Source organism: Betta splendens, chromosome 2 (assembly GCF_900634795.4).
Source record: "Betta splendens chromosome 2, fBetSpl5.4, whole genome shotgun sequence".
In the NCBI taxonomy this organism is placed as follows: domain Eukaryota; kingdom Metazoa; phylum Chordata; class Actinopteri; order Anabantiformes; family Osphronemidae; genus Betta; species Betta splendens.
In genome coordinates this window covers 18,613,799-18,623,663 of record NC_040882.2, presented here as the reverse complement: position 1 = coordinate 18,623,663, position 9,865 = coordinate 18,613,799, and positions in this window count along the sequence as shown.

The window sequence follows — 9,865 nt, the reverse complement described above, 5'->3', positions numbered from 1 at the left end:
CTGCAGTAAGCGAAACATAAAGGACATAAAAAAAAGGCTTCAATGAAATGAAATGTGGTCACATCTCTGACAAGTCAAAAAGCAGCAGAGGATCAGTACACAGTGTTAACAACAACCTTACCCCGGGCTTATAAGAAAAATGTTAAAGCTATGAACTTGGCTTGGCTTGGTTTTGGCTTGTGAGCAAAAGGAAGATGGATCCAAACACATGTAAAATGGTTAGATTATAAGCAGAAGCGTTTTATGGTTTGGGCAAACTTCAAGCTTGTACTGTAATGAAGATAAACAACACTTCCCACACTGCTCTGTGGACCACAGCCCACAGTTATGTTCAGTAGTCAACTTATAAAATCGTCGCCAGAGGCAGGTGGTGAACTTTATATTTAAGGTTTTTTATATATTTAATGTATTTTAATGTAATTATGTAACTTGTGTTAGGTTAAACAGTTTGCTAAGATCTTCTGTTTAGTAACAGCTGTTGGAAAGATGGTGGATCCAAGATTGTTTGAAAAATGCATAAATGCCAGGCAATCATTTATCCAAACATTCTCGCTGGCTTTCTGTGTCTTTGCAATGGTTCATTTAACTCAAGGACATAATGATTTTTAATTATAATGATAAAGATTCAATCATTTTTATTTTCAGGTGAAAGACTATACTGTATGAATGACAACCAGCAAAAACACTGGAGTTTTTAACACAGTTTTTATCCAGCAGACTGGATGCGGCAGCACACAGCTGCTCCCTCACCTGCAGGTACTTTATCATGGATTATGGAGAACATCCATTAGCCAGTCCTAAATCAACACAAGTGGGGAGAGAAGTGTGACAGTCCATGTGAGGACAAGATGATGTGAAGATAAAAGAGAAAAATCTGATGAAAACAAACTGAATAATGATATCCACAACCTTCGCAAAGGCCTCTAATTTAATTAATACAAGTCACGTGGTTTTGATGGCATTGTGGGAGTCTGGTTGGGATTAGTGATCTTTGAAACCTAATAAGATGTAAAGCAAAGAATTCCTACCAAGCTGTTTTTAAGCTTTGTGCCACCATTCACCTATATTATATTTACTGTGTTTCCCGTAATTCTTGGTCTCACCAGCTCTATAGTTGTTAGGAAGGAAATTATGGTATGATATAGTCTATTTTGATCAAAACATTGTAACAATTTATAAATGATTTTGTCAGGAAATTTTGTACAGCACTATGTCCAATTGGGGGTGTTCAGAAAGTGAACTTTCTCTGATAATCTCCTTTGTGCGAAAAGCAGCTCGACTTTGTCACCTATCCGGTAAAATATCTGAACACCGGCTTCATAGTTCTTGTGAATGTATCCTAATCCTAAACGCTAGGACTTCCTTGGTTTTACAGCTTTTCAAATTTAATAAAATAAATGACACTAGTCAAGTTATGTAACTTGAACTAGTTTGCTCTAAGCTCAAACACCTGCAACTCCCACTAGCCTCAGCTGAGGGTTTTAGGCCAGATGATAAATACCTTTAACACGCGCACTTAACACAGGGACAAACAGGGACTACAGGTAGAAAGCTTTTTGTTTTGAAAACTTCTTGGATTACTATATTACTACATTGTTCAATATATTTTAAGACCAAGTATACCATGTGTGATTCCAGAATCAGTATTTTGAAATAAGGAAACCAATTTCTTAGTCATCAGGGAGTTCACTTACTGTAGGTGTTATCAGTTTCAGTTGTGCATACTGTCCCGAGGCAAAATCACCTTTGGAAGTTTAGACATTGACAGGTGTTCCGAAAGTTAAATATTACATCAATTTCATCTTTTCATCTCTGCGCAAACATTGTTTCCTGTAAAAGCATCTGCGTATATATTTTCATTAGACAAAAATTAGCCTGAAGCCAGAAGAAGGAGGAAGCTATTGGCACAGAGCTGCTACAGTAACTGTAGTATTTGTGACTACTATTACAGTACATACTTGCGTCAATGTTGCCTTAAAGTTGCAGTTGCCCTTGTCCCACCCTTTGTTCCTTTCATTTTGTGCTTATGAATGTGCCCGTGGGCACGTACTTGTGCAAGTGTCAGTTTAATATTTCCAGGTAGGCAGCTGTGTCTGTTGGTATATTGCCCTGTGTTCCAGTACGAATGTGGGCTTTCCCTACACAATGACCTGTCAAACATGTGTGAACTGCTCCTGATCTGTCATTTCTTTTTAAAACTGTCTGCAAGCGAAGACAAGCAAAGAATACTCATCTGTAGACAAAGCTGCAGTTTGTGGATCAACAACATCCAAAGATAACATTCTTGATAACCCAATGCCAGTATGTCAAGAGACCGAAAAATTCTGATAGAGCTGACAGTTCTTTGACACTCAATATCAAATGAAAATAAAAGGTTGTAATGTTAGCAATACCTTAATACACAGGAATGAATTTGTGGAAACAAAGATTGCACAATGCAAACAATTTAAAAGAGGAAGAAGGAAGTTCAGCTAGTGAGTCTCTGAATTCCCTAAACTGTACTTGTAATAAGTTATCTTTATTTTCAGGTAACCTGGGTCACATGAAGTAATAATGGTTCCTTGTTATTTTAATCATGCTTTTTATGAGTGAAAGAAAAGCAAAAGGTATGACTTTGACTCATATAAACAAGAGACAGAAAGAAGAATTATGGCAAAACATGACAGACTGGAATAGTACAGCATACGGAAAAATGTGTGGGAACGACAGAGGAAGAGACACACCTAAACAAGAAGAAGCGAAAGAATATGCAACAACAGGTGTGGGTGATGAAAGAAAGATAAAAAAAGCTGTGGGGATTACCACAGGTGTGTGTGTGTGAACTCTAGATGAACTCATAGTGATGCGTCTAACTTCTGGCAGGTGCAGGAGTCAAACTGAGTTCAAAAAACAGACAAAAAAAATCCTATCTATACTTATGAGCACCCACATGACAATCCTCTGAAACTAGCTCTGGTCTGTCAGACTCTTTACTGGTCCAATCTACTACTAAGGTAAACTCTTGTGTCCCCACTTCTTCACTACACTTCACTTCACCCCACTTCACTATCTTTAATGGGCCCTCACAAAGATAGACACCCAAGAACACACACACACACACACACACACACACACACACACACACACACACACACACACACACACACACACACACACACACACACACACACACACACACACACCAAACAGGACTCTTGTACAGCCTAGACAAGATTATTTAACGTAGGTTGAAGTGTGTAACAAGCTCATTGTTGCCCTCTACCTAAACTATTATGAAAGCCAAGTTAATAATATACCACATACTGTACCTGTACCCTCTCTTCTTATATCCATAACAATTGTAAAAATTTTATTGACATGAAAACCTATATTGAATAATGCAGTGCTTTACCCTTCAATTGCCTTCAGGATTATCGATGTTAGTATCAGGTTCAATGGCCCCTGGCATCACTGTATTGATGACTGGGTGAGGTCTGTTCTTTGGATGATTTTTCAGCTGTGTCATTGCTACCAACAAATGTCTGGTATTTGTAGGTTTGTTTTTTGAAAATAATTTTTAATGTCAGATTGTTTTTGCCTATATTTCGTTACCATTCCACTGGTATCACATGTACAGTGATTATAGTGAGTAAAATTATTCTATTTAAAGGAAAACTTTTGATTTTCAATGGGGGTTGCACCAAACAATGGCAGGTACTATTTAGGAATGAAGAGACAATTAGCTTCCTGCATATTTTCTATGAAGAGGAATGATCATTTATTCCTCTGCAAAAGTCCTCTGAAACATCTCAGAGGACTTTTTGCCACGTGCTCACAGACTACAACTAGGGCTTCCTGTTTTTTTCTGAACCTGCCCCAGCAACTGCTGGGCTGAGAGGGGGGCGGAGCTAAACAACAGGTAGGTCCAATCACTGCAGCTCAGGTGATTCGTCAGAGCCCAGTTCATTCTGGGTGTTGTAGGTTATGACCATTTTTAACCACAACACATACTTCCAAGACATCTTGCTTTTTATCGGTAAAGTATTGCTTTAATTATTTTTATAATTGATTAGTCGCCAAAAAAGCATAGTTTATCAATAATAAACAACAATAATACACTTATTGAATTTGTTGAAATTCACCAGGCTACAAAAGATACTGACCAAATTGCTCAGAAACACCACTGGTGGTGAAATGTGAGACGTACTTAGGATGGAAAAACTCAAGCATGACTAAGAAAATGAATGTTGACTGAATTTCATTTAGCTGCTTCTGTTTCATGCTTGTGGTGGTGTGCATGTTGGCTCACATCACCCTGGGACTCTAGAATTGCATAAAGATCTTTTTTTAAGTCACACTTGTGGTTATTTACTGTGACAAGTAATTTAAATTTTGTTTGAATGTAGACTGGGAATAAACATGGTCATTGTCTTGGAAAGCATCCCTCAATGACCACATGCACTCCTCTGTTTGATCAGCCATGATCCGGTCGGTTCCTCCTGACGATTGGCTTGTATCTGATATGTACGCTCCTCGTTGAATCTGGGAAACACTTAATTATGACTGTAGTGTGCCAAACTTCACAGATGTTAATTTCTGTGAGTGTGAACCAGTTTAATTTGTTTTGGTGCAATTGAAAGTGACAGCTGTTGCAATGGAGACACAAATTTGAGACCAGTCCTAAAGTGGGAATAGTCTTGCAAGTGGCCACAGAATAATGTTTTCTTTCTTTTCTATCATACAGATAGTTTTCAATTGTGTATTTTGCTATTGGTATAACAAGGCAGCATCTGCAGCTTAATCAGGTTTCACATTCTTAGATGGAGCTGCAAGGTTTTCTTCTAGTACCAGGAGACTAGTCTCATAAGATTACACAAGGAGACAGAGGGCTCTAGAAAGGAAACAACACAGCAGCAGCTACAGTAGGTCACTATGACCTCTGGCACATATCTTACCAAACAGTTTAAAACAGACTCTGAGGGTGGAGTGAGGGCTTGGCATTGTAGGATGTGACACAGCCCAGCAACTTGAAGCTTGACTGGCCATAGAATTTCATAATTGGAGGGTTGGTCCAGGTCTGGTGCCTGTTCTCTTCACAAATGAAAGCAGGTTCAATGAGCACATGTGACAGCTTTGAACAAGTTTGGCGATGCCCTGGCAAACATTGTATTGGCTTCAGTGAGCATGACTGATTTTCTGTTAGATCCGTATTGGTCTGTAAACCCAGATGACTAAGAAAAGTACTTGGACTACTGTGGGATACTGGCATCATCAGCGATTGTCAGACCTTACCATAGTGCAGAGAGTCCAGTGAGCAGTGAGGGCCTGTCCTGCTGATTGTCTACATTCTGTCCCACCCCTGGGTCTAGAAATAAAGATTTCAAACTTTAATAATTCTACATTGCATAATTAAATGTGTACTTTCAGTGTTTCCATTAATTACAGTATCTGAGAACTATGTTACCTATTCATCAAATTAAAACTAGACAAAATCCAAATCCTGAACCTCAATGCTGGTACTGTAAATCTTGATCTGTGTATATACAGTATACATTGGTCTATAGAGGCTCAATAATGGCAAGCTGACAAGCTGCTAAAAGGAAACCTAATCTTTTAATGTCAATGGCTTAAACCCAACTGCAACCTTAAACCATTAAATTAAGGCCAACTGTATCACTGATCAATACAGCTGAATGGTGTGGGTCAACTGGGAAGGAGGATTTTAAAAAAGGCAAAGAAGAAAATAAGCAAAGCTAAGCGATGGGAAAAAAGAACTGGAGGAAGGGTAATAAGATGAAATTAAAAAAGAATGAGGGAGGACGAGGACTAGGAACAATGGCAAAAGGAGAAAACATCAGGCGTGTGTCTAGGCCCTTTCAGTTAACACCACCAACAACCTATTAACATCTACATTGTTGAGAAAAACTCAATTTCGTCTCCAAATCGTTGCCATCACACACATATGGACTATTTTTCTACACTGCCCTCCAGGTCTAGGCTCTTATCTACCTAATGAAGGAACAATAGCCTCGTTCAACCATGTGCACTCCCTGTTTGTCCAAGTCTCTCTGCCTCTCCTTCCCTCTTCGTCTTCCTCAGCTTCTCTTCATCACTGGAATGCAGATTTTCCAACCACAGAGTCTGAAGTTGGGCTGGAGGGGAGCTAATTATTATGGAAAAAAGAATAAGACGTGGAAGGAGGGAGAAGAGATAAACGGCTGGGAGGGTAGAGAAAGGGACAGACAGACAAAGAGAAGGAGATGGGGCAAAGTGCAGCACTGTTAGTCATTAGCAGAAGAAAGACAAAAAAACAAGACAAACACAGAGAAAATTTATTTTGCCAGATTTCACTGGTCTGTTTAAAGGCTGGTGAGCAACTGGGGCATATCCCAGAATGCACTGGGCACATGCCATAACTAGGGTGATGATCCTGAAGATGAAATGGTCACAAACAAGTCATGGAGCTTTTTTATGACCAAATGAATCCAATGAACATTAAGAGCACATGCTGCAGATTTTACTTGGATTGTACTGGACTGGAAAAAGAAGTCCTCAGCCATGAACAAGAAGGCTCAGAGCAGGATGTACTTCTTGAGGAGGCTCAGGTCCTTTAACGTCTGCAGCTCCATGCTGAGGATGTTCTGTGGGTCTGTGGTGGCTAGTGTTCTACGCTGTGGTCTGTGGTGCAGCAGCATGAATGTAGCAGACAGTAACAGACTGGACACACTGATCAGGAGGGCTGGTTCTGTTCTGGGGGTGGAGCTGGACCTCCTAAATGCTGCGGCTGAGAGGAGGATGCTGGTCCAACTCCTCTCCATCCTAGACAACACCTCCACCCCCTACACAGTGTGCTGGCTGGACAGAGGAGCACCTTCAGCCAGAGGCTGTTCCTTCATGCTTATTTTTACAACACTATGAGATGATTATACTGACAGGAGGTAACATTACAGGCTCAAATAGGTCTGTTGAAACTGCAGTAGCTCTTGAATATTCCCAAAACAGCATCCATTGCTGATGAAGTATTTTCATTCAAGCAACACCAGAAAAGAAAGCATGAACACAGGGTTTTAGTGAAATGACGCTTCCGCTCTTTATTTCAGTTGAGGGTGATTCAGAGATACTTTATATGCTACACTGGGATTTTAACAAGTCATTAGGAAAATGTAAGCTGGCTGTGCCACAGTCCCTGCACGTCCAACAAGTCATGTCAGTGAGACAGAGAGAAGTTCCATTAACTACATCTGACCTTGTAACTAAACAAATCCCAGCCACACATCTCTGACTTTGTCATGTGCTGACATCTGAGGAGCTCATTTACAAAACCAACATTTCCTATACAGTGCTAATATTCAGGCAGTTTGCCCAGGTAAATCCACAGACGTCCATGTGTATTTTACAAATTCATTTCAGGCTCCTTAATGCATTAAGTCTGCACACCATGGAGATTTCAACCAGTTGTGATCTTAATGCTGCCAGCTGTTGAATGCTTGTAACTGAACTACCTTTTCATAAATCGACTTCTGTGCTTCATAGTGACTGTGCCAACAAACACTGAATGAAGAGAAATAGCCTCAGTGAGACATTAACCATAAAAACAGCAACACGAGGGAAAACTATACCTGGACAAACCAACATGGTTTAAAATACGTTCTGTTCTTTCTGGAACCCGATGTATGACCTTCTCTGACAAAATAATATTTGCACCTACATTATGGCTGAAAGGTGGCTAAAACAACATGCTGTCATTTTGTGCTTCTAACAGTGAGCAGTTTGGCGACTCTTATATAATATAATATGAGATTATAATACATAATATTAGTTTGGCATTTGACAAAACAAAAAACAAAACATAACAGACAACCACGTATCATTATTGATCACCTCTGTCTGAAAGATGCCTGGCCTTTTGTGTAGGTGTGTAGGTGTTTAGTGGTTTGTTGCTTTGGTCTATAATAGTGCAGACCAACCTTTTGAGTTTTTGATTTTTAAATATTAGGCAAACCACCCTTTAGGCTTAAAAGCCTACTACTGTACCTGGATGGAAGAAAGCAAATTATCCTACTTGTATAAATTCAGCTGATGTCACAATCGCTGTCCAGGGTGCTGAATCTGGGGTTGCCCTCGGCAATATTTCACACTGAGGAGGACATATCCATCCACATACAGACTAAAAAAAGTCTCCTAGGGAGAATAAATCATTCTTAGGGGTATAGGTTACTTACAAAATTGCAAAACGGTCAAATCACAAAATAAAATAAGGGAACACACAAATTTATTCAGGTCGGTATTCAAGTCGAGAAACATTAACATTGCGAACTATGACCTTGAAATGAATGCCTTTAAAATAAAGGGAATGAAAAAGAAGAAATCTTCTCATAACTATTAAACCCAAAAACTACAGTAGTATCCTTCTGCAAACACTCCTTAAAAATAAAACTGTACGTACAGGTACTGTACATCTGGCTTACAAAGAGTTAGTAATGGTTTGACTAAGTTGGGAATAGTAATGCCACCATGGACTGAACTGAACAGGGAAGAGTCAGAATAGAGCAGGACTGCAGAGGGAGGATCAGGGGGTAAAATCTGACCTCATGACACAATAAGGGAGATGAACAACCCCCTATGATTTCATGATGCTATTCGGGATTGTTAGTGTCAAATCCCAACAGAGGTGTAGCTCGTTCCAGTTTGAAAAAGTAGCTGTATGTGTATTTGAGATGAGAATACATGACACAAGGAAGAAACACTGGATGCGAATAATAGAATTAATTTTTTAAAATGTCACTTTGCCTGTTCTTTATGCTGTGGATTCGTATTTCACTATTTCCCAAAAGACCCTCATACAAATCTAAAACTATTTTTTCCATGTACAATATAGTATAGAGAAGGTAACACAGGGCTAAACTATAACTTTTGTCATATTGTTGGCTGTATGGTGCAGCATGTATGATGCTGTGTTGTGGCTTGTCCCAGACACCTGCTGAAGTTAATGTAATGAAAGATGAGGGCCTTAGATGCTGGAATGCTCGCAATTCATGAATACACATACCCATAGTGTGTCACACATCCATATACAGTAGTACATACAGTATTTATCTAAATACATGGTAGTAAGTAAGACATGTTGATGATCTGTGCATAAAACATATAAGTGGATGTGAAGAGTCAGACTGGTGTCTTATCTTATTTTCTAAGCTAACAGTCAATCAGAATGGACTCTACCACCAAAGCGTCCACTGCCAATCAATAGCAGCATGAGAGCCTGGTAGCTCAATGAGTAGAACATAGGAGATACTGCAATAATAGACAGGTGCTCCACCACAACTAACAACATTGGATGGGTCATGGCTCTTTAGCAAAATCATGTTAAAAATAACAAAGACAATTTCTTAAATAATAAAATTCAGAGAAAGTTGTAGTACATAGTTGGAGGTGGTTCACAGCAACAATGTTATATTATAAGAATGGCAGGAAGTCGAGCAAATGAAAAAGAAAGTAAATGAAAGAGTTCAAGGTCTGTAGGGAAAAAAAGAACAAAACCACAATGAGCCACAGAGGGATGTGAGTCTCAGCTGTGCTTTGATTTCTGCAAACACAACGACGTGACCGAAGCCAAGCAATCCTCCTCCTACCCACCCACCTTCCAACACACACTGCAACACATCTGCCCCCTCCCAGTGGGCTCCAGGGGGGAGATATTTGTGGAGTGCATGGTTTGAAAACAATGTACGTTCCAGTTCGCTCTCTCAGTCCCCGTGCTGAGGCAAACAAGACTGTGGCCCTTAGAGACTAGTGTGTGTATATGTGTGTGTGTGTGTGTGTGTGTGTGTGTGTGTGTGTGTGTGTGTGTGTGTGTGTGTGTGTGTGTGTGTGTGTGTGTGTGAAA